Source organism: Pseudonaja textilis, chromosome 3 (assembly GCF_049901715.1).
Source record: "Pseudonaja textilis isolate UNSWEBS1 chromosome 3, rPseTex1.2, whole genome shotgun sequence".
NCBI classification, from domain to species: Eukaryota; Metazoa; Chordata; class Lepidosauria; order Squamata; family Elapidae; genus Pseudonaja; species Pseudonaja textilis.
In genome coordinates, this window is record NC_141992.1 from 117,181,568 (window position 1) to 117,207,414 (window position 25,847).

A 25,847-nucleotide genomic window follows, 5' to 3' on the forward strand; every position below is an offset into this window, starting at 1 on the left:
AACAACCAATTTTCACGGGGTTGTTCCACCCTCAATTGTTCAAGTCCTTGTTATTTAAGGCCAAAACCATGGCCCACCTGGACAACCCAGTGACCAATTCACTAATTCTTGCTCTGCAGATTCTGATGATCTGATTTTTACTCAGCCCATCACCAAGGCAGAGGTTATCCCAGTACCCAAAATGTTTGTGGATATGGTCCAGGAACAGTGGTCATCCCTGCCCCCCTATCACCACTGGGTATGACAAAAAATGTATAACCTAGCCCCTGACCTGGCTGGGTCTCTTCAGACCCATGGTAGATGAGCCAATTGCAGCCTTAGCATTTTTCTCTGTGGTTCCCAGCAAGCCAGAAGATGCCTTAAAACCAGAGAAGAGAGCAGAGCTTGCACTTCGCAGGGCTCACCAGGAAGACACCTGGGCCATTCTTCTCCAGAACATCCCTAAGGTGGCTTCAACACCTCCAGGAAACTATCCCGATCATCAACATCAGAGCATACCAGGATATAGCTAAGCTGGTGGCGACCACTGAATTTTCTGCAGATGCCACCCTAAACGTGGTCAAATTTGCTTCCAAGGCCATAGTGTCACAGGTAACTGCTCACTGCTTACTTTGGCTTCACCATTGACAAGCAGATACCAAACACAAAAGGAAGCTGGCTTCAGCTCCTTTTGAGGGTAACAAACTGTTCAAATATTCCCTAGATCCGATCCTGGTGGAATCTCGAGACAAGAAAAAGGTCCTTCCCTCTCTTTTTCATAGAATTGAGGCCAGACTTCAGTCCTTTCAGAGGAATTCCTTTTGCCCCTCCTACCAGGGAATCTATTACCCAAGGTCCCAGAGATCCTTCAGGTACAGGGCCAGCAGCCAAATAGGGAAGGTTTCAGGGACCGAAACAAATGGGGAGGGCAAACAAAGAGACCATTTTGCGACGCAGGAACTAGATCCTTTTGATGCCCAAAATAATTTTCTAGCTGACCCCCCCACATAGGAGGTTGGTTGGCCCTCTTTGCCGACCAGTGGGAATCCATTACCTCAGATGCATGGGTCCAAGAGACCATAAAATCAGGTCTCTCTCTGGAATTCTACTCCACACCTCCGAACTTTTTCATGCAATGTCCTGTCTCAGGGGATTCTACAAAAAGGACCCTTATGGAGACCGCAATTCAGAATTTGCTGGAGATCCACGCTATTCGACATGTACTGCAGAATCAACAAGGACAGGGTGTTTATTCTCATCTATTTGTGGTCCCAAAAAGTTTGGGGGTGGGGGTGGAGGACAAGTCTGGATTTGAAACAATTGAACCGATTTCTAATCTACAGAAGGTTCAAGATGAGTTCCCTACAATCCATCCTCCTGAGTATCAGACAGGGAGACATTTTAACCTCTATAGATTCGACAGAGGCATACCTCTACATTCCTGTAAGGGACAACCATAGAAAGTTCTTGCAATTCTGTCATTCTGGCTGCCATTATGAATATAGGGCTCTGCCTTTTGGCCTAGCCTTAGCTCCTCGAACCTTTACCAAGATTCTAGCAGCGTTGGCGGCACACATTAAGGAAGAAGGTCCATATCCAATGTTATCTGGATGACATTTTAATTCTATCGTCATACCACCGGCAGGCAGAACTTGACTCTCAATCCATGCTCTAGGGACTCCAGGAACATGGGTTTTCCATTAATTGGGCCAAAAGTCACTTAACGCCCACCACCCAACTATTACATCTGGGCATCATTATTAATACAGTGACAGAGGAGGTGTTCCTCTCCCCAGATAGACAGTCTAGTATCATGGAACTGGCCCAAAGTATTAGAACCCTTAAGCGGGTACCCCTGGCCCAGTTGTCCAAACTACTAGGGAAAATTATCTCATCTCTATTGTTCCCTGGGCCTGTCTTCATGCTAGAACCTTACAATGGTTCCTGCTCCCTTATCAAAAATCAGGCAGGAGCAATTCCATAACGAAAATTGTGGTTCCATCAAGGGTTCATCTATCACTCCATTGGTGGACCACAACAAATGTTTCCAAGGGCTGTACCTTCAGGGAACCATACTGGCAGATGGTCACCACAGACGCCAGCCTATTTGAATGGGGCTCACAATGCCCGTCTCTGGTAGCACAGGGTCACTGGTCTCTTATGGAACAAAACTGCGGTATCAACTAGCTAGAACTGAGGGCTGCCCATCTGGCTCTCCACAAATTTCAACCACAGATCCAGGGATAGCATGTCCTCCTGTTGACCGACAATGTGGCTACGAAGGCCCACATAAACAGGCAGGGGGGCACGCACTCGAAGTCCCTCATGAGGGAAGCAGAGAGACTGTGCCACTGGGCAGAGAGGCATCTACTTTCCATCAAAGCGGAACACATCTCGGGACAGTCCAATGTCCAGGCAGATTGGCTGACCAAGGCCACTGTTGAGTATTCTGAGTGGTGCCTGCACCCCAGACTGTTTCAAGAGATGTCAGATCAGTTTGGCCAACTGGTCCTGGACCTTTTTGCCTCATCAATCAATGCCCAGCTCCTGAGGTTCTTTTCAAGGTTTGCAACCTAGGGAGCGGAGGGAGTCAATGCCCTTCACTGCTGCTGGCCTCGAGGCCTTCTCTACCCTTCCCTCCCCTTCCACTGGAACATCCCAAGGTGGTCCAGAAACTCCTGGAGGAGAAAGCAGAATTGTTGCTAGTTTCACCATATTGTCTCAGACGTCCATGGTTCGCAGATCTCGAGGATCTATCAATCACTGACCCATGGAGAATTCTGCCGGACAGACACTCTCTCAATGGTGAAGGAGAACAACTATGAACTTATCACTTCAACTTCGCCAAAACTGGAGACACTAAGGAGGAGCTACAAGGAGGAGTGTCCTCAGAAATCAGCTCAACCTATCGAACGACAGACAGAAGCACCTCCCATGCCTGGATGCTCTTCACAGCTCACAGAGAATGGGTGTATCAGGTAAGCACCAACGCCTCTTCTCAGGCAGGAAGAGAAAAGCAGGTTCAGTCAAAACAATTTGTACTGAACAAAATGCAATCTGCTTTCAGAGAGAAACATTTACTAGTAGTAGGCTTAAAAATCAATTAGATCAATCATTTGTTATGCTAATCAGCACTGATAAAGAGCTGCAAAAATGGTTGCAAGAGTTAGCGTAATTTTAGGCCAGGTGGATTTAGATATTGAGAAGTAATTATTACAAAGGATTGATGCTAATTATGAAACTAATTATGTAATTATATCATGCATATGTAAAAGAAAATCATTGTGGAATTCTCAGAAATTCTGAGAAGGGAAGGGCACTGATATACACTATATGAATATGTTAGCATATGTATGCATGTGGTGCATACTAAATACCCAGAAAAGCTGAGGGAGAAGGCAAATGTTTTGAAGATTAAAAATGTAAGAAATGAGTGATATTTAAGTGTCCCCATTCTCTTTAACATAGCCCTGGGAAAGAAAAGTCCAAATGGATGAAGGTTGCTAACCTTAGTTATTTTTTTAAACATTTTTTTAAAGGGAAAGATGCATTTGCTGACATATTAGTAATTCACTTCCAAGATTGGCATTTTAAGTCTCTGCTATTTCACTATTTACAGGTGAAACTCAAAAAATTAGAATATCGTGCAAAAGTTCATTTATTTCATTTATTATTTAATGAAACTTAAAAGGTGAAACTAATATATGAGATAGACTCATTACATGCAAAGCAAGATAGTTCAAGCCGTGATTTGTCATAATTGTGATGATTATGGCTTACAGCTCATTAAAACCCCAAATCCACAATCTCAGAAAATTAGAATATTACATGCAATCAATAAAACAAGGATTGTACATAGAACAATATTGGACCTCTGAAAAGTATAAGCATGCATATATACTCAGTACTTGGTTTGGGCCCCTTTTGCAGCAGTTACTGCCTCAATGCGGCGTGGCATGGAAGCTATCAGCCTGTGGCACTGCTGAAGTCTTATGGAAGACCAGGATGCTTCAATAGCGGCCTTCAGTGTTTCTGCATTGTTCGGTCTCATGTCTCTCATCTTTCTCTTGGCAATGTCCCATAGGTTCTCTAGGGGGTTCAGGTCAGGTGAGTATGCTGGCCAATCAAACACTGTAATCCCACAGTCATTGAACCAGGTTTTGGTGCTGTTGGCAGTGTGGGCAGGTGCCAAGTCCTGCTGGAAAATGAAGTCAGCATCCCCATAAAGTTCGTCTGCGGAAGGAAGCATGAAGCGCTCCAAAATCTCCTGGTAGACGCTGCGTTGACCCTGGACTTAATAAAGCACAGTGGATCAACACCAGCAGATGACATGGCTCCTCAAATCAATACAGACTGTGGAAACTTCACACTGGACTTCAAATGTGTGCCTCTCCATTCTTCCTCCAGACTCTGGGTTGTTGGTTTCCAAATGAGATGCAAAAGTTCTTCTCATCAGAAAAGAGGACTTTGGACCACTGAGCAACAGACCAGGTCTGTTTTTCTTTAGCCCAGGTAAGACACTTCTGACGTTTTTGTTCAGGAGCGGCTTGACAGGAGGAATACGACATTTGAAGCCCATGTCCAGGATCCGTCTGTGTGTGGTGGCTCTTGATGCACTGACTCCAGCCTCAGTCCACTCCTTGTGAAAGTCCCCAACACTTTTGAATGGCCTTTTCCTGACACTCCTCTCCAGGCTGCGGTCATCCCTGCTGCTTGTGCACCTTTTTCTTCCACATTTTTCCCTTCCACATAACTTTCTATTAATGTGCTTTGATACAGCACTTTGGGAACATCCAACTTCTTTTGCAATTACCTTTTGAGGCTTTCCCTCTTTATGGAGGGTGTCGATGGTTTTCTGCACAACTGTCAAGTCAGTAGTCTTTCCCATGATTGTGCTTCCTACTGAACCAGACTGAGAGACCATTTAAAGGCTCAGGAACCCTTTGCAGGTGTTATGGCTTAATTAGCTGATTAGAGCCTAAAATATTGAACCTTTTCACAATATTCTAATTTTCTGAGATTGTGGATTTGTGGTTTTCATGAGCTGTATGCCATAATAATCGCAATTATGACAAATTATGGCTTGAATTATCTTGCTTTGCTTGTAATGAGTCTATCTCATATATTAGTTTCACCTTTTAAGTTGCATTACTGAAATATATGAACTTTTGCACGATATTCTAATTTTTTGAGTTTCACCTGTATATATATTACAGTTGTGATATTTTAATGAGTTGAAACAAAGTATCTCAAAGAATTTCATATTGGCACAGATTAGTACAGGGGTGTCAAACTCAATTTCATTGAGGGCCGCATCAGGGTTGTATTTGACCTCAGAGGGCTGGGGTCTTGGCCATGGTGGGTGTGATCAGGGATGGGATTCAAATTTCTTAACAACCGGTTCTGTGGGTGTGGCCTAATTTGTGGGTGTGGCTTGATGGTCATGTGACTGGGTGGGTGTGGCTTGCTGATTTGGTGTGGCTAGGAGGTCATGTGTTGGGTGGGCGTGGCTAGGTGGTCATGTGATGAGTGGGCCTGGCTAGGTGGCCGTGTGACTGGCAAACCAAATATAAGTGGTTCTCACTTAATGGACAGTTGCTTAGCAAGTGTTCTAATTTATGACTGACCTCCCCAGAGCTACTTGACCTGTTTTTGGTGTTTTGATAGCTATACATACTCATACACACTTATGACCAGTTACAACATCCTACACAGTCTTATGACTGAGGTTTCCTATGTTTTTTGCCAGTTTTCAACAATTCCTTCTGGTTTCCAGTTAAAAATGCCCATTGGGGAAAATGGACTTGTTTAACAACCAGGGTTTACTTAATGACCACAAGATTCACTTAGCGACCATGGTGTTTGCCTAATCCAGGGGCCTGCAACTTTAAATACTCAAAGAGACATTTTTCTGTTTTCTTTTAAATAGGTATCTCTGTCTCTGTCTTTCTTTCTTTATTCCTCTCTCTTTCTCATCTCTTTTTCATTTTTCTTTCTTTCTCATCTCTCTTTCTCTTTCTCCCTCTCTCTGTTTCTCATTTCTCTTTCTCTCTCTCATCTACAACTGCTATTAGAAGCTGTTTTTTATAATCCTATTTCTTTTCAGTTCTTTTCACACACATTTGTGTGTATGTATCCAATATTCTTTCTTCCTTTCCACTATTATTCAAAATGGGCAATGATTTTATGTGTGTGTGTGTGAGTGTGTGTGTGTGTAGTATGTGTACATGTGTCTTATTTATGTGTATGGATATGTATATATATTACACTTTTAATGTGTGCCAGTGTACTTACAGTAAAAAAAGGACAGTAAAAGTTATCTTACCCTATCTTCCTTCTTTCCTTCCCAAACCCATTCATCCCCACAACCTATTTTGTGTTGGCTTCCCAGCCAAGTACTTACCAGATCTGATCCTGTTTAGTTTTCTAAAATCAGCCCACTGAAATAAATACCAAACTAAACTGCCCAATAATTTACTTACCATCACTATCTTGCACCTGATTTCAACGTAGAGTTTTTATTTTTTTAAAAAACCAAACATACACATACTAAACATAAAAACATAAAACCATCTTCCATTTTATATATATACAGTGTGTCAGTTGGTTGCAAATCTCTTGTGCTATCCTTTTATAGTCATTTACTCAAGTTTATATCAATTTTCACATTGTCAAACTAACATATGCTTATATATTTATCAGTTACTAATCATCCATAACTAAACTATTTATTCCATGATTTTATGAGATATTCCAAATTTTATCTTAAAATTTATGTTATACTTATAACCAATGGTTATATATGTCTATATTATGTTTTATATCAATCTATTAAATATCTATCACATAGTTATCTAGTCTATTACATTACCATGTCTTTTTATCCAACCATTGATAAAACAAATCCCATATCATATAAAATTGTTTATCTTCTTGCTCTCTAATTTCAAAAGTCAATTTACTCATTTCAGCACAATCCATAATTTTCTTAATAACTTCCTCCTGCATAGGTATTTTATTGTTTTTCCAATTCTTAGCAAATACAATCATAGCCGCTGTTAATACATTTACAATCAAATATTTCAACTCTTCGTTGTATATTTCTGGTATAATTCCCAATAAAATATCTCTAGTTTAAAGTCTATATGTTGTTTTATCATTTTTTCCAACCATGTGTGGATTTTAGTCCAATATTTCTTCACATCCGAGCATGTCCACCACATATGGTAATATGAACCAGGTATCTAGAAAGTTCCCATCGGTGGATGGGAAATATTGGGCAGCCCTAGCTCTATCTCTACGTCCAATGCAGAGCATCCATCAGAGCCTTCCCCAGACTCCAGAACTGGCCCAAGTTTCTCCCCAACTTCCTCATCATCTGGTGGGCCACAAGAATATATTTTATTTATTCTTGATACGTACTGGGGATCTTCAACTGTCAATTTCCTAAATATGACCTTCAAACAAAACCAAAATATGAACCTATACTGAGAACTTGAACTGAGTACTTCTACACAGGGGTGGCATGCTTTTTTATGGTACAAGGGAACTAAAATACAGGGATATTTTAGAAGATACCATATACGGGAGTCTTTGTGGTTAAACTGGGAGAAGACTAAAAGACAATATTATTTGAAAATTCCAGTCTGGTTATCGACTATAGAAGCATTTTCTTATCCTATAATATATAAGAAGGAACAAACATTCGATATGGGGAAATACTGAATGAAAAGGGTGAACTTAAATCAATGCAAAATCTAGAGGAACAAGGTATAAAGATGAATTGGTTTTCATATGCGCAAATACATTCAAGGTATGATAAAGATCTCAAAACAGAAGGATTCTATGAAAATTGACTGACTTAGATAAGATTTTGACAGGTACTGATGAAAAGGTGATTAAAAAATTGTATGGATATTTATTAGAAACTAAACTAGAAGAAGAACAAGTTAAAGAAACTATGATTGCTTGGGGGAAGAATTTTAGATATGGGATTGATTTAGAGAAATGGCAAAAATTGTGGTCTCAAAATTATAAAATGACAATGTCAACAGCATATAAAGAAAATTTGTATAAGATGTTTTACAGGTGGCATTTCCCCCCGGCAAGAATAGCAAGAATGTTCAAGAACAAATCTGAAAAATGTTGGAAATGTCATCAGATACCTGGCTCATATTACCATATGTGGTGGACTTGTGCGGAGGCTAGAAAATACTGGACTAGAATCCACATGTGGTTGGAAAAAATGACAAAAAAACATAAAGATTTGAAACCAGAGATATTTTTATTGGGAATTTTACCTGGTACATATAGCAAAGATTTGAAATACCTGATTGTAAATGTACTAACAGCGGCTAGGATTGTATTTGCTAAAAACTGGAAAAATGAGAAAATACCATCGCAGGAGGAAATCATTAAGAAAATATTGGAATGTGCTGAAATGAGTAGATTGACATTTGAAATTAGAGAGCAAGGGGATAAACAATGAAATATGTAGAATCTTAGAAAATAATAAATATATAAAGATGTATTTTTTTTCTTTTTTACTATATCTGTAAAAAAAAATTTGGGATAGATTTGGGAAGATTATATGAATTGTTACAAAATGATACTAAGTAAACTATAGTTATCTCGCAAAATATGAATGAATAAAATTATTGTCAAATGATTGAATAATAATGATACTAGGGTATTTAATTTTTGATTGAGAATATGAGTTATTATGCAGTGTAGCTAATTGATGACTATGAAATGGATGCACAAAAAATTTGTAAACCAACCGGCACACTGCTTGTATATTCATGGAAGAAAGCTTGATGTTTTTATGTTTTGTTTGTTTATGTTTGTTTTTAAAAATCAATAAAAAATTTACAAAAATAATATTCTACACAATGAATGATTTAATGGACAAATAGAAGAACTGTTCATTATTGTTCTTGGTACAATATCAATGCAGGGAAGACATCCAGGAGGGCAGATGGCCCTGAACTTTCTTCTTGGATGCCACAATATTCTTTTTCTTTCTTCTTGGATGCCACAAATTCTGCAGATTAGAGAAGGGAAGTGGCCAGAAGGCAATCCAGCTGCTTTAGATCATTTGAAGGTCAATCTCCCAGTGCAATCTACTATTATTGCTCAGACTTCCTGAAGGGAGAAAGAAATACCATTTGCAATAATAACCCCAGATAGGAACCTTTCCTTGCTTTACTGCCATTTGGTGCAGTAAAAGATCAGCACATATGACTGTATTGTTCTGAATATTTCAAAATCCAAAATGAAAGAAAAACTGGTCCTACCCAATTTCAACTTTTCTAATCCCTCCCATCAGATATTTGCATCCTAGAACTTTCAGCAGATTAACCAATCAGATGCTGCCTTTTAAGGCCCCCAGCCAATGAGGATGCTTTAAGACTCTTCCATACTGAAGCCTGGGATTCTAGCCTATCAGAAAGCACCATGTACTTTATTTTACAGGATCCATTTCAATAGAGCAATGAGCCTGGTCACTTTTTATTAGACCCTTGTCCTTCATGGCTAATACAAGGTAACAAAAGGAAATTGGTTGTGTCCTAGAACTGAGTGCTGTCTTTCTCTAAAGAGATGAGTTCTTGCTGCCTTGAAAGAAGCAATTATAATGCTGCTGCTAAATGCATCCTTTTTCTAGGTACAATTGAACAAGTAGTCAGCATCCATATGATTCCAAGCATTCTAGATCAGGCCTGGATTGTGTCTCACAAAAGCTTTTCTCATTGTACTTTCTACATCAGCTGTCCCCAACCTTTTGGGCACAAGGGACAGGTTCCATGGGGAGAGTTTTTTCTGGGTACCAGAGGAGGCGCAGTTTTGGGTGTTGCCAGTATCCCGTGGATGGGACTTTGCTTGTTTATGAGGCCCAGTTTCTGGCATGCTGCGGACTGGTGTCAGTCCATGGACTGTGGGTTGGGGACCTCTGTTCTACATTATAGTTCAAGATAGAGATTTACACTAACATAACATTTGAAAGGGTTACAGAGCTGCACAGGATAATTCTAGGCAAGTTATGTACCACTAACATAACAGTGTTGTGGTAGAGGAAGTAGGGTAGACTGCAAAACCAATTGGCACTGGGGGAAAAAACAATTTTTCTACTTGCATTGGTTAAAGCTATAATCAAGGACCCACTGGATTATTTACTTTTCCCTCTCTAAAATCATAATGTCATGCCTGGGAGGGGAACTTCATTCTTGAAAATGTTCCATCTGGATACATCAGAGAAACCAAGAAGATATATGCTAGAGGAAAGACCATGAATCCTGTGAATTTTCTGCCTCTTTACAGAAAGAAATATATGCCAGTTCTTGAAGGATGCCTCTGTTGCTTTGAAAAAAAGTTTGTGGTGCTTCCCAGGAAGCCATTCAGGTGACATTTCACTTATTTTTTCCAGTTACTGTCCCTATGATTTCTATAACTGGATTATACTAATATATGTTCAGACCCAGCAGAAGCAAGAAACAGACTCCTTGTCACAAAAAACCCCTCTTTGTTTACCTCTTGTGAATGAATTGCATTCACCCACCAAAGAGTTAACTGCAGTAATAGACCTTATCAGTTCCTTGCAATAATTGCAAGGCCCTGAGCTTCCAGCCAAAAGGGTGCAAATTAAATTCTGGCAAGCAGTCTCTGTGGCACGAAATACAATGAGCAAAATCTTCAGAAATACGAACTGTTGTCTCCTATGACAACCACTCCCCTTTCCTTCTATTTATTCCCCAGCCAGGGAAGGGCCATTCAGCATCCACGTATGCTTTGCTTCTCAAGTTGACTCTTGCCTTCCATTGTTCCCCTCTCCTAACAGTTCTGCACATAGTTCTGGAATAAGCCCCAACTGTTCTTCCTCCTACTCATATCAGCCTCCAAAGGCAGCTGCCTCTTCGGTGGATGGGAAATATTGGGCAGTCCTGGCTCTCTCTCTACGTCCATTGCAGAGCATCCATCAGAGCCTTCCCCAGACTCCAGAACTGGCCCAAGTTTCTCCCCAACTTCCTCATCGTCTGAGTCTGGTGGGCCACAAGAATATATTTTATTTATTCTTGATACGTACTGGGGATCTTCAACTGTCAATTTCCTAAATATGACCTTCAAACGAAACCAAAATATGAACCTATACTGAGAACTGAGTACTTTCAAAAATATCTCGCTAACAACTACTATTTAAAATAAGGCTTCATTGCTAAGGATATGAGTCTGGCTTACTCTCTTGCATTTTCCCTTCCAGGTGTAGAGAGAGAAGAGAATCCTACATGCAGGAGAAATTCAGGGTCAGAATCTCTCTCCTCTTTTCCTTACCTACTATTAAATTGGTCTGTGGGAAATAGTTGAATTAATCGCAACATTGCAAATTACTAAATTTGTGTTGCAAATGAAGAATCTGTATAAAGTATTTCAAGTAAAAACAACAACAAAGATATTTAGAGAGAAATGTTTCCATATTACAGGCTACCCCATTTCCTAAAAATGTCCGTGTTGGTAAACATCCCTTTTACAGTTGGAAACCTGTTCCACCATCAGTTCTCTTTTTGTCTGGCATCTGTGGTTAAGGCTTCCTTGCAAAGCAAGTCATTTCTGCATTCTGAAAAGCTTCTATCATAATTTGTGATTATGTGTGAGTGTTGATTACCAGTGGAAGGGAAATGGCTAACAGCCAGCAATCCCATGGGGTTTGGCCATTCCTAAGCCATTCCACCCTGATTTAGCTGTTAGAAGACAGGGTTAATTCTGTAAGAGCACAGAAGCTTTGCAAGTAAATTCCCCACAGGTAATTGCAATTCTAGAATATATGATTAGTTTAGTCTGGTGTACAGCCAGGATCTTTTTGACAACATGCCCAAGAGCCTACTGTGCAAAGGAAGAAATCCAGGAAAAATGTAAACAGATGAACTCTTTCATTTACATTTTCTCTTGTTATTAGATGACAATGTCTGGGACAAAGCTAAGGTATTTTTGCTGATTTGTATTGGCTCAAGTTTCTTTGGTATGTCAGAAGTGGGAATAGGGAGTAGCATTGTTATGCCAAAGGACAGCCACTCTTTTGCATTTCTGAGAGGCTAAGAGTAATCATTCTGTCCCCAAGGACCGTTTTTATAAGTTGCCTGTCCAAAACATTGGTGAAGCAGTTTGTGGGGAGAGTCTCAAGGAAACAGTTTCAGTGTGTTGGAGGCATTTATGTATATGGGGATAATAGAGTCCAAAATGACATCCACACCCATGTAATCAAAGCCTCCCTTTTTATGGGCATGTAAAACATGCCCCTACTGATGGCATCCTTTTGACATTTTTGATCCACTCATCCTGCCCTGCTATAGATATTCTTATTTTGTGCTTTTGGTTGAATTTGGAATATGGCTTTGTCTAATTTTTTTCACTGCCATGACAAGTGGGACTGCTATTACAGTTATGCCTGACAATTGGAATAATCCAGAGAAGTTAAATGTAAATATCTCCTATCAGGAATGGAATGGAAGGTAATCCTTCTTGTCTATAAACCAAAGCCATTCAGTCTTGCCAGGATTCAACTTGAAACCTGTTACTCCACATCCAGACCCTTGCAACCTCTAGGCACTGGGTTAAGATAGCCATGATATCTCTTAATTTGCCAGGGGTAGAGAAGTATAATTGGGTATCATCAGCATACTAATAATACTTCATCCTATGATGACAGATGAACTCACCCAGCGTCCTCATGTATAGTAGATGTTACAAAGGAGAGAAGAAAACATGGAACTCTAGCATCCTATCATGGAAGTCATGAAGTCCTAACCTACCTGAGGCCTGATTCCTAGGAAAAGAAGATTAAACCCCATCTCCCCCATGTTGAATATTCAATGAGGAAAGTCAGTGACGTTAGACTGTCCCTATTGGTTCATTTTCTGGGTGGGAGAATGAACAGCTGTCAGTGGCTGAAAGGTTGGACAGCAACCTGTAAAAACAACAGCAGGTGCACCTCAATGGCAGATTTATTTTGGAAGCAGAATAAATGGACTATTTCATTATCTCCACGTTGTCCTGCCTCTTACTCTAACCCAGACTTAACTCTGAAGATGAAGGTGGGATGCTAGAAGAGAACAAAGGAAACCTGGTATAGATGGTCATCTTAAGGCAGAGGGAAACTCTCCTCACCCCTCGTCCCAACCATCAGAATGTCCACTCATGCTCAGCCGGAGCATTTTGACCCAACCAAGCATGATTGGGTCACTTATATGGGACAATTCAGGATGTTTGAGAAGCAAGTGCCCTACAAGATGCAACAGAACAGAGGAAGAGAGCCCTATTCTTTGGCTATTGTGGAAATCACCTGTGTAAAAGTGCTAGAACCCTAGCTGCCCCAAAGGATGTGGAAACTATGGAATGGAAGGAACTACAAAAAATGTTGGAGGAGCATTACGCCCCTGATGCATCATTGCTGGTTCACAGACTTGATTTTTACCACAGAGAACACCAGCCAGGTGAGACCATTAATGACTTTATTACAAACTTGAGGGACATTGCGGCTGGCTGTGAATTTGAAAATGTGGATCTAATGCTTAGAGATAGAATTGTTGGAATGAGTGAGACTGCAAAGAAAACTAATAGCTAAGAAAACTGTTATCCTTAAAGAAGTAATGGAGGAAGCATGGACAAACCGACAGCCACAATATAAAGTCTGGAAGCGTCCACTCATCCTGGGGGACAGCCAGCAGATGCCAGGAAGAAGGGGAAGATGGAGAGAGCCCCGAAGAGGAAGAAGAGGTCCATCGCGTAAAATCTGACAGGAGACCAGGATCACCGGGAGCACGCCAGAGGCCCTCATGGTGTGCCAGGTTTAAAGGAAACCCACCCAGGTCAGTGTGAAAGTTTAGAGATGCCATCTGTCGATGATGTGAGAGGAGAGGTCACATCCGGGTTCATTTTCCGGGTGGGAGAATGAACAGCCATCAGTGGCTGAAAAGTTGGACAGTGACGTGTAAAAACAACAGCAGGCACGCACCTCCTTGGCAGATTTGTTCTGGAAGCAGAATAAACAGACTATTTCACCATCTCCATGTTGTCCTTCCTCTTACTCTAATCCAGACTTAACACCCTTCCCCCAAAATCTGAACAACTCCACTGGAAATGGTGTCAGGGAGCTCAGAAAGGGAAATTGAAATACAACAGGGAGGTTGATACAACAGCAACAAATCCAATAGATCCATAGATCCCAGCTTAAGATAGAGGTCTCACAACCAGATATCTATGGAGCAGGGGTCCTGAAAGCCGTAAGATATTTTCTTATACAAATCTCCACCCCTGCCCTGGAGTTCTCCTTCGAGCTGCTCCGAGCATCCAGAGTGGGAGATGCTCCAGTCTCTGCACTCACAGGCTGAGCTTTAATTGAGGAACACTCCTCCCTGTCCATGTGACTCCCTCGAAGCGTTCCCCAATTTTAGCTCAGCCTCGCAAGAGACAGGCAGCATTTAGCAGACTTCCTTGGCCGATTCAGGAATCTAGCAAATTGGGTTCAGGTTTGAATTTTCCCTTTAGTCCTTGGCCCCTGAGCAACTGGGTTATTTGCTCATTGTAAGAGGAGCGTTTTTCTCGCCCCTCGGGGGATAGAAACGGGGGAAGAAGAGCACCTTCGCGCCCCCCCACCCTCCTTCTACCTGCCGTTGCCTTGAAGCCATGCTGCTCGCAAGCAGCAGCCTCCTTATAGTGCGTTTCTTCGCGCGCTGTTGCTCCTTTCCCCCCACGAACGCCTTATGTAAAAGGAGAACGATTCCTCCTCTCTGCCCCTCGTTCCGCTGCGTTTTAAGCCGCTTTTTTTCCTGAGGAGGCAAAGTTTCCGTCCCTGAGCCTTCGTGCCGGCCATCGGCCGCCATTTTGGGCATTGCCTCGTGGCGGCCACCATTTTCTTTCAGCTAATTCGCTGCGGTGACTGTTCTGAGGCCCAAAGCAGGACCAGAGGCCTGTTTAGTGCCCCTTTGATCAATTAGGCATTGTGGTTCCTAGCCCTATTGCCTGTTATTGTAACTTGTTGGCTATCCCGCAGCCGGCTCAGAGGCGAAGTAGAGGCAGTACCAATACCTCCCATTTTGGCTGGGAGGCAACTGCACGAGGCCCACCCTTCTCTTTTACTTTTCTCTTGGCCTCAGCGTTCATTTGGCTAATTTGACTGCTTTCTCTAATCTATTTAGTGTGTTTTTCTGTCCATCTGGAATTAAATACTATAGTACTCCGGTAATCTAGTCCTTGATTGTTCATATTCCCATTTCCTTTTTTATTGTTATTATTTAATAATAATAATAGTAATAGTAATAGTAATAGTAATAATAATAATAAATGAATAAATAAATAGAAATTATATATTTAGATATAAATAATAATAATAATAATAATAATAATAATAATAATAATAATAATAATAACAACAACAACAACAACAACAAAAATTTTCCAAAAGGGGGACGTGGACCAACTGTGGGACATCCGGCCTTGTTGTAGGTCGAACTCCTAGGCGAGCCAACCGCCTTCTTTGGCTACTATCATACATTACTTTCGCTCTTTATTATGGCAGAGGACAACCCCAGAGGACCTTCCTTGAAGGCCAAATCAAAGGCACACCATTTGCGCAGGCAGGCCAAGGGAACACCTAAGTCTCTCAGAGAGAGGCGTTAAAACACCGCATCCAAAGCAGTGGCCTAGAGGTGGAGCTCTCACCTGACAATCAGGAGGCTCATGAGTTCGATCCTAGGTAGAGGCTAATATTGAGAATAATGGGCTCCTCTGCTGGAGCAGGGGGTTGGACTAGATGGCCTCCAAGGTTCCTTCCAATTTTATTACAAGGCGCTAGAGAAGGAATTTGATGAACGTTCAAGGGGCTCAAGCTCCATAATCCCAGTACTTACTTCTTCTCCAGGCCAGGTTTCTCCTCGCCCAGAGCCGTCCATCTGCTGTCACACCAGCCACCCGGACATCCGGGGCTACCTTTACTCCATCAGCCACTGGCCTACAGCATGATGAACCATCTGCAAACCCGGTTCCAGACAAGATCGGAGAATGGATGCAGCTGGCTACCTGCCAAGGTATCGCAGAAGGTCTCCAGCAGATGACCAGACCAGGTCTACCATCAATGGTTCCTAATATCGAAGCCGTTTCTGGCAGAGCTTTCCCCAGACCGAAACCTCACTGGGGTCAGATACTCCCCAGGGGGATCTCCCCCCCCTGAAGGGGAGAAGGCGGAGGAAGAGGAAGCAGGCCTGGGTCACTCAGGCAAGTGGAAGAAGTCGATATGGGGTCCTTACACTACTCTGAACCTTTTCAGAGGTGGACCCAATGGAATTAGGAATATCGGAGGATGTGGGTATTACCCCCTCCCAGCCCACATTTGTGGGTTTGTTCAAACCCCACCTGTTCAAGCCCTTTTGTTTAAGGCAAAAGATATTCTGGTCTGGGGTCACAGTCACCCTCTTACTGCCCCAGCAACCTCTGGTAATCCAGAGAAGTCCATTTTCAGACTACTGGTTGTGGAGGCTGAAGTGATTCCTACTCCACCCATTCTTCTAACCTGGTAGCAAAACAATTGGCTTCTGTAGGGGCGCCTCCCGCCCCCTCCAATTGGGATAGGAGATTTTTTAATCTCGATGCAGAGTTTCCACCCTGTTAGAGACTCCCAATGTTGACGGGTCCATAGTGGGGTTCGGACCATCCCCTATCCCAAGTGATGCTCTGGAAGCCTTAAAGCCAGAGGACAATTGGGCAAAATTGGCGTTTTGCCGGACGCATCAATCTAATGCTTAGGCCACTTGAGCAACCACCACTGCTTCCTTCTTTACACGGTCCTCCATTAGAAGGCTCCATCAATCAAAGCAGCATTTCCCCCCATCCAGTACTAGGCCGCACAAGGACATTGCCAAGCTTACGGCAGCAGCAGATTTCTCAGCCGTCGCTACTCCATGCCGTTAAGTTTTCCACCGGGGCTATTTCATCCCAGGTCACAGCCAGCGTCGGTCTTGGCTTCAATGTTGGCAAGCAGACGTATATATAAAAAATAATAATTCAAAAAAAAAAGAAGAAAGAAAACAAGTTAAATTGGCTTCTGCTCCCATCTCGGGGGGCAATCTCTTCGATCCAGCCCTTGGCCCTTATTAATGGAAAACCGATATATAAAATAAAATAAATAAATAAATAAATAAATTTCTTCCCTCTTTCGCAGACCTGAAGGCAGAGTATCCCAGCCCCTTCGGAGGGGACCCCTTCGAATGTCCTATCAGACAGCTTTCTCTCCCAGGTTTCAGAGAAGCCCTGCCTCCTGGTGGGCCCAACTCCAGGATCGAACCGACTCCTGGTTCCAACTCCAAGAAACCCCTTCGGGGCGCAGGCAGTAAACCTCCCGGCACCCCAGATAAGTCCCTCACTCCTCATCCCATTGGCGGACGCCTCAAACTCCTTGCCGAGGATGCCTGGGTTAGGGACACTATCAATTCGGCCTTTTTCTCCTGAATTTCAATCCCCTCCCCCCGAGCATTTCAGGATACCCTCTCTCCCAAGATCGCACCAAACGTGGACTAGTAGATGCCGCTATCCAGCATCTTATTGAATCAAGGCCTACAGCCCGTCCCGCCCTCGCAACAGGAAAGAGGGTTTTTACACTCATCTCTTCATCGTTCCTAAACACTCCGGAGGGTAGAGGCCCATATTTGATTTGAAAAGGCTCAACTGGTTCATTCTCCGGCATAAATTTAGGATGCACTCACTACAACCTATTCATCAGGGTACCAGGAAGGGAGACTGGCTCACTTCCATTGACCCCTCTGAGGCATATCTACATATCGTTATATGACCCTCCTGTTTCAAAATTCTGCGATTCGCTACCACAGTCAACACTTTCTATACGGGACCCTTCCCCTTGGCTTGACCTCGGCCCCGAGAACCTTCATCAAGAGCCTCGCGGCTCTGATGGCTCTCCTTAGAGTCTTCCCCATCCGCATTCACTATTTTCTGGATGACACTCTTATCCTGTCCCCTTCCAAACTCCAAGCAGAAAGGGACACCGAACCCCACAATGCCTTACGTTGTCACCCTCCCCGCTCTCCAGATGCATGGGTCCTCGTTTATTGGCTAAAAAGCCGGTTATCTCCATCCACCCGAATAGCATTCAGAAATCGGTCAGGGAGACCAGGCGGGCACATAAAGGTAGCATTACTGGACTTAGTAAATTGCTCGGCTTCATGTATTCCATGAATTGGTTCATGCATTTCATTTTTCCTTGGGACTGTCTGCATCCCAGATCCCTTCAGTGGTTCCTGCTTCCAAGCAGAGATCGAGAGGTAGCAACCCAAACTCCCTGGCGAAGGCACTTCAGAGGTCCTCGTGTCCCTCCTCTGGTGGACCAGACCTGCCATCGACAGAGAGCATTACTTCAGGGAACCCCGGTGGGTCTCCCTCGCCACAGACGCCAGCCTTCCGGATAGGGCGCTATCACCACTCGTTCTCAGCTCAGGGCACATGGTCAGCAGCCAAGCTACGGTGCAGCATAAATTGGCTGGAGCTTCATGCCGTATACCTGGCCCTACGCAGCTTCCTCCCCCAGGTACGTGGACGCCACGTCTTCATTCTGACAGGCGCACATCATCAGACAGGGGGGCACACACCCATTTGGCTCATGAGGGAGGCTAAGCGTCTCTGTCACTGGGCAGAGACCAACCTCCTTTCACCAGGGCAGCTTATATCGGGGGCCTCAAACATTTAGGCAGACTGGCTGAGCAGGACCACTATAGACCAGTCAGAGTGGCGCCTGCTCCTCTCCCTGTTCAGGGAAGCCTCAGCAATATCAGGCCAACCACTAGTGGTGCCATTCACATCATGTTCAATGCCCAGCTCACGAGACCTTTCTCGAGGTACCCTGCTCTGGGGGCAGAGAACCACAACGCCTTACGTTGTCCCTGGCCCACAGGGCTGCTTACGCATTCCCCCACTTCCATTGATCCCCAGGGTGATCCTAAGGCTGATTCGCGAGAGGGCGGAACTCTCTTGGTTACCCCACACTGGCCCAGGAGACTGTGGTACACGGACCTTCGCAACCTGTCAGTGGCCCTTCCCTGGAGAATCCCACCGGGCAGAGTCTCGTTATCCCAGGGACCCCTCCTGCATTCGAACCTGCAGTGGCCTCATCTGGCCGTCGGAAGGTTGAGCAGGACCATTTAAGGAAAGAAGGGCCTGCCAGCCAGGCCATCTATACCACTCTGACAGCAACTCGGTCCTCAACCACCCGTATGTATATATAATGCCACATGGGACATTTTTTTGGTAGACGATGCCGCGATCACATAGTGATCCACTCTCTCCATCTATTGCACAAATATTAGCCTTCATGTAAGGCGAACTGGATAAAGGGCTAGCCCCTAATTCCTTGAGACGACATGTTGCAACCTTATCAACCGTCATCTCCTGTGGCAATATTGGCTCGCTTCCACCACCCTCGCATCCAAGCATTCCTTAGAGGAACTGCCAGCTGGCATCCCCCAGTGGTACTCCGATACCCAACTTGGGATCTTAATTGGGTTCTCCTGTTACTGCTAATCCTCCCTTCGAGCCCATAAGGGAGACATCACTTCAATGCCTAACGTTCAAACTAGTGTTTCTAGTGGCAGTCTCATCTGCTCGTCAGATATCTGAAATCGCAGCTCTATCCGCCAGAAGGATCTCGGCGTTTTTCACACTGATCGGGTGGTCCTACGACCGGACCCTTCCTTCCTTGCCCAAGGTTAACTCAGCCTTTCACGGATCGCAGGAACTTTTTCCTTCCTAATGGTTGTCCCAGTCCCTCTCTCGAGAGAGAGGGAAAGACACTGGCATTCTTCATTGTCAGGCGTGCGCTTCGTATTATATCAGCCGCACTCAGCCTTTCAGGAGGTCGGAATCATTATTCTGTTCGTTTCAACCTAAGACGCTGGGTTTCAAAGTATCCCCGTCGACTGTAGGCCGTTGGATTAGAGCTACACTCTCCAAGGCCGACTTAGTTCAAGCACTCCTGTTCCCAGAGGAATAACCTCACATTCCACAAGGAGTGCTGCTACCTCAGCAGTTTGGGCAACTCAGACATTGATTAATGACACCTGTCGAGCTGCCATCTGGTCGTCCCTGTCACCTTTTCATTCCTCTTTACAAGATTGATGGTTTGCTTCAGCCGAAGTGTCCTCTGTCAGTCGAGCCCTACAACAAGTGGTTTAGAAACCAGAGGAGATTCCGACCCAGACGGAGTCCCTCCCATAGGACAAGCCACACTTTGGTATGTCCCACTCTGGATGTTCGGAGCAGCTCGATGGAGAATGGGCGTTGGTGCTTACTTGATACGCCCTTTCTCGTCGAGCTGCGTAGAGCATCCAGCCCCACCCTAATTTAGCCGTCTGGTGGGGAATCCTGTTTCGGCCAATGAATCAAGGAGTCAGAGGTTAATGTTTTACAATGGTCAGGATGAGATGATAGTGTTTGTCTTCTCGTCTTCGTAAAACTGGGGAACGCTTCGAGGGAGTTACATGGACAGGGAGGAGCGTTCCTCAATTAAAGCTCATCCTGTGAGTGCAGAGACTGGAGCACCTCCCACTCTGGATGCTCTACGCAGCTCGACGAGAAAGGGCGTATCAGGTAAGCACCAGCCCATTTTAATTGATACCACACTTGAAACCCAGTTGGGTAGATTTCAGAAAGGGCAACTTGAGGACCCAGCTAGGCCTTGGTGATAGATGCCAGATTGCAGATGGTGGGAGCCTTACTACAGGCTGACCTGGCATTTAATAGTAGCAACTGGAAGCTGTAGTCATTGAAAGTCCAATGACAGGTATCCGGGCTGAGCTCAAGAAAGTGAAACATGGAATCATTATGAGACAATAGTTCCATGGTCCGTGAGAGCACTCCTCTCCTTGTCTCCTGCCATATTTCCCCATGACTGTCACCATTGTAATGCTTGCAGTATATTGCATATTGGAAATGTTACTTCTAACAGCATACAAACACAAACCCAGGGCTAAACAGTGCCAGATTAAAGCATTTTATTTAAATATAGACTATATCCCTGCAATATTAAATGCATCTTCCATCTTCATGACTTCCATCTTCTAAATTAATTTCCAATTTCAGATGTTGCTCTGGCTATATTGAGCCTACTTCAATTACAAGAATTAGTCCTCTGAATTATTTAGAGAAGACTTCCTTCCATTTGCAACATACAATTAAAACTAATGGTTAGCTTGCTGGCAGTCTTGGTGCTTATGCTTATTTGCATGTAGAGATTTTGTGTTCCTTTATTAGTTGGAGGTGAAACATTTCTCAAGTAGTGAAATATAAAATAACAAACTTGGCAACAGTGTCAAGACTTCTGAATGAAACAAAGTGGAAACTTAAATTGACCATCTTTTTATTTAAGAACCAAAAAAGCCAGGTTTTAACACCCACCTGGAAACAGAGGTACCAGTTGAGAGTTGGGTATTTGCCAAGCATATAGCCATTACCAAAATGGTTGTTTTTCTTCCTCTCAAAATGATGAAGCTTACAATGTTGTGAATTAGCACAATGTCATAGCTTCTTGAAGGTTTCAACCCAGTTCTTTTGGGGGCAGGTAGAATCCTACCTGCAGAATTTCCAATAATAGTACTAATTATAATTATATTGTTGTTTAAAAAATCAAATTGTGGTTGATTTTGTGGCAGGGTGAAAGAAGTGAATGAGCAGAAAACAGCTTGCAGAAAACCTAGAGCTTGTTTATTTAAAAAAGAACAGATGCTCAGAATCACAAGTATCTCCTTTTCTGAATTGTGTGTGAAAAACCCTGCTGTGTGCAGAAGCAAACCCATTAGCTGATATCATACAATACAGCAGATCTTAGTATGCTTTTCGTTTATGCCTCCAGTGGTTTGTGCAAGTGAGTCATCTCCAATCGCATTGCATTGCACTTTTGAGCTTTCAAGTGACTAGAGGCCAAAGACCTGAAGTGTTGTTCCACTCATTTCATCAAACTTTTATGGGTGCATCATAACAGACCTGTTGTTCGGAAAAGTAAGTGCTGTATCAAATGCAAATGCCACGAAGCTAGCCTCTGTGCCTTTTCTTTCTCTCCCCGTGTTCAAAATTCAAAGCAAAATAATACAAAATTGATGTTTTGGATACTTCTCTAAGAGGCTCAGCCAATACGAGTTTGCTGCCTTGTCTCAAAGTATAATCAATTTCATCTTTTTTGATTGTCCCATAGAACAACCTGTGCTTTTTAAAATAAGCAATGAATTATTACAATAAAACATGCAAATACACACAAGACTGAAATGGAAAATTTGAAATAAAGGCAAGGATTTAACCATTTATAGAACTGATCAGGTCTGCTAAAAATCATAGTAGTTCTATCTATTAAGCATTTTTTCTTGTTTTCCTCTTCTACCACCTCTTAGTCCACAACAACTTCCCAGAGAATTTCCTATTGAGTACGATGAGTTACATTTATTTATTAAAAATGTATGCTGAATGATTTCTAAATGACTCTGGCAGTTCACAACTAAATAATTTTAAAATGCAATAAGAAACAAAAATAAAAGCAAAGATGACCAAGACTGGATCAAAACAGAAAAAAGAAACAGACCCACATAACCCTGGTTAAAGGCTTAGAAGAGTCAAGTCTCAACAACTCTTCTAAACAACAGCAGAGTGGAGGTATTCTGGATCTCAGGGGGAATTTCATTTGGTATTTTTAAAAAGGCATCTTTCTAAAGCCTTGATAGTTTCCATTGTTCAGTCAAAGAACCTGGGTTGCCACGGCTGCAAGATCAAATCAGTCAGGAAGATACTATTGGAAACAGGTGGTCCCTCAAGTGCACCACACAGGGTTTTATTGATATCAAACAGCACCTTGAATCATACCTGAAAGCAAATGAGCAATCAGTGGAGCTCACAGAGCCAAGATGTTACATGGGCATACTGAGGTACTGAGTGAGAGAAGGTCCCTGCATGAATCCAAAAGCTTGGAAGACTGAAACTCCCAGTGACCAACTCAGATTGGATCTTGCATACTGAGGTATGCCCATCTCTGGCTGTGCCATTGCATTCTAGAACAGTTGAAGCTTCTGAGGAGCCTTAAAGGGCAACCTAACCATGAGGGTACTAGATGTGAGTGACTATCTGAAGGTCCTCCCAATGAAGGAAAGAGCGTGCTTGGTGAACCAGATGAAGCTGTGAAAAGGCCTTCCTGGCCACAGTTGCTACCTGTTCCATTGGCAGGAGCTGTGAGTTCAGGAAAACCTCCAGATTGCCCACCACTCTGCTTAATAGTATAATCTTATTAAATTCATTAGAGTATAAAAAACAAATGAAAATAAAAAAGTAGGAAAGGGAGAAAGGGGAAAGAAAGAAGTATAGGGTGAAAGGGAAAAATAATAAATGCATCAATGTCTGACTCTTCTGAAGAGTAGAATGAATATAATGTTACAGCCTACATTTTTACATTGCATACTCAGTATATATATATATTGTAAATTTTAAATTTTATTTGAGTTTTCACAAAGAAAAAAAAATACAAATAAAACATCTTTTTTGAAAGTAGTGTAATCCCGGGTTACATTTCTTCGTACAGACACAAATTCAACTTCATGCTCATTTTTATGTTCTATTCCATAACTTATTACTGTTTTACATTTTCTGCATAGCTTCTCCCCACTTTTAATTTTCTCAATTTTATTTTAATTATCTCATCTCAATTCAAATCATTATATTTATATATTTTGTCTGTCCTGTTTTTAATTATCTTTTATCTTTTCTCATTAAACAAAATTTCTCCTGTAGTTACTGATTGGAGTATGATGCCTTTATATCTTTTAAGTTTATCTATTTAACTTTTATTTAAGCTTCAATATATACCCTAAAGTTATAACATTCAATATAATACATAACTTCCATTCGGATTCTGCTTGGTACATTCTTAAAATACACACTATATTCTTAAAAAAAAAATAATTATAAATATATGTAGTTAAAACAACACATTCCATTCCAACTCAATTCTATCATTAATATTAATATTCATTAAAATCTTAACTTCTTTAACATTATTTTTCAATTAAATATCATACTTCTATGGGAACAATTATAAGCTTTCCATAATTAATTCCCCCCCTTCACTTATATATTATAAAACATTAACTAATTAAAATGTTCCCGTTCCATCCTAATTCAATTTTCTCATTTATTTTATTTCATTTATTTTATTAACAAACATTTCACTAAATTACACTAACTATTTTATCCCTCATTTTAATCATACATTGTTTCCAATTTTCTAAAGTTATTTCTATTACTAATATAACAATACAATCTTATGTACCTTTACAGACTCCCTTTTTCAGTTAGATTTTCACCCATTATCTCTAAATAGGTCCTGTTTCTCTATATCTTGTTCTGGTCCTTTGTAACTTCTTTTCCTTTCCTTCTTCCCTCTCTTCTTCTCTTTCCCCTTTTTACCCCCTTGTCTCTCTACCTCTGTTTCTCTCTTCTGTATTCCCCCTTTCTGTTGCTTTCCAGTATTATACTTATTTTTTGAATTATTTTTCTTTTCTTTGGTTGTTTTTTTAAGTTTTAAATTCTCCATTCTCTTTCCCCTTTCCTTTTTCTTCCCCACATAAAATTACTTGTTCATTAAAGATGGCTTCTTCTTTGTCCCAATCTTCTTGTTTTGCAGACGTTTCTTGTTGTTTCTCATAGTTCCAAATCTCCATTTCTAAGAATTGAAAAACGAAGCCAAAAGAACCCTTCCCTTCTTGTGCATCTTCTTTGTACTTTTTAAGTTCCATTTTCAATTCATCCAGAAGTGGTGCCATAGTATAAATTTTTAAACAACCACCCGATTAATTTTAGTCATTCAAATGTAATAACCAAGAATCCAAAGATCACCAAATAATCCAAATACGTGCAAGCTGTTTCATTTTGCTTTTTGTTTCCCACTTTCTCTTCCTGGGGTTACTGTTTAGTTACAAAGTTTCAGTTAAAATGTATCTTTTAGAAGTCTTATTGAAGTTTTACTGTAGATTCTTTTTAATTCCAGGCAGTCTCCTCCCTCTTCCAGATCCTGCCCTTATTCTTTTTCTCTCCCTTCCTGCTTATGAAATTTTTTTTTAAGTGTCCAGAAATCTTTATTATCCCTTTGACATTTTGTTTTATTTTCAGCTTAATTGCCCATTGATGTCATAGTGGATTTTTCTGATTTCTTATTTAAGTCTCTTAGTTGTCAGTATATGGAAGGGGAGAGAAGAAAAAAACCCCAAACCTTTCCCTTTTCACTTTCCTTCACTGCTTCCGACTCTTCTTTGGGAGCGATGTTATTTTTTTGTAAGTTTAAATTCCAGGGTACCTTAGTTGTTTACAATTTAACCCATTCAGCCAAAACTTTCACGTCTTATCTTCCTCTTGCACATTCTTTTCCAGTCGAGTTCTTCTTTGTGGTGGCCATTTCTGACCACCGCTGCAACCGCCTTTGGGAAAGGGAGTAATGGCCAGCTGAGGAGGAGAGATGCAGCTCTCCTCAACCCTGCTGGCAGTCTCCCCCCTCTTCACCACCTCTGTGGGGTGGCTTAGCCCTGAAACCAGCCAGCTCGGGGCGCTCCAGCAGCGAGCCCAGACCGAAACCACACAAGATCGCGGATTTCTGTCTGTCTCTGAAGAGACTTCCGCATACTCAGTATATTCTACTAATTTCTATAACAACAAACTTGTCTAATCAGTAAATTCCAAAGTTTCATTTTTTTTCTATTCCAAGCATGAAATCCAGAAGCATTTTCCAAATAGAAACTAAGTTACATGTACTCTTTGATTAAATCTGTTAATTTGGCCATCTCCACTAGTTCCAT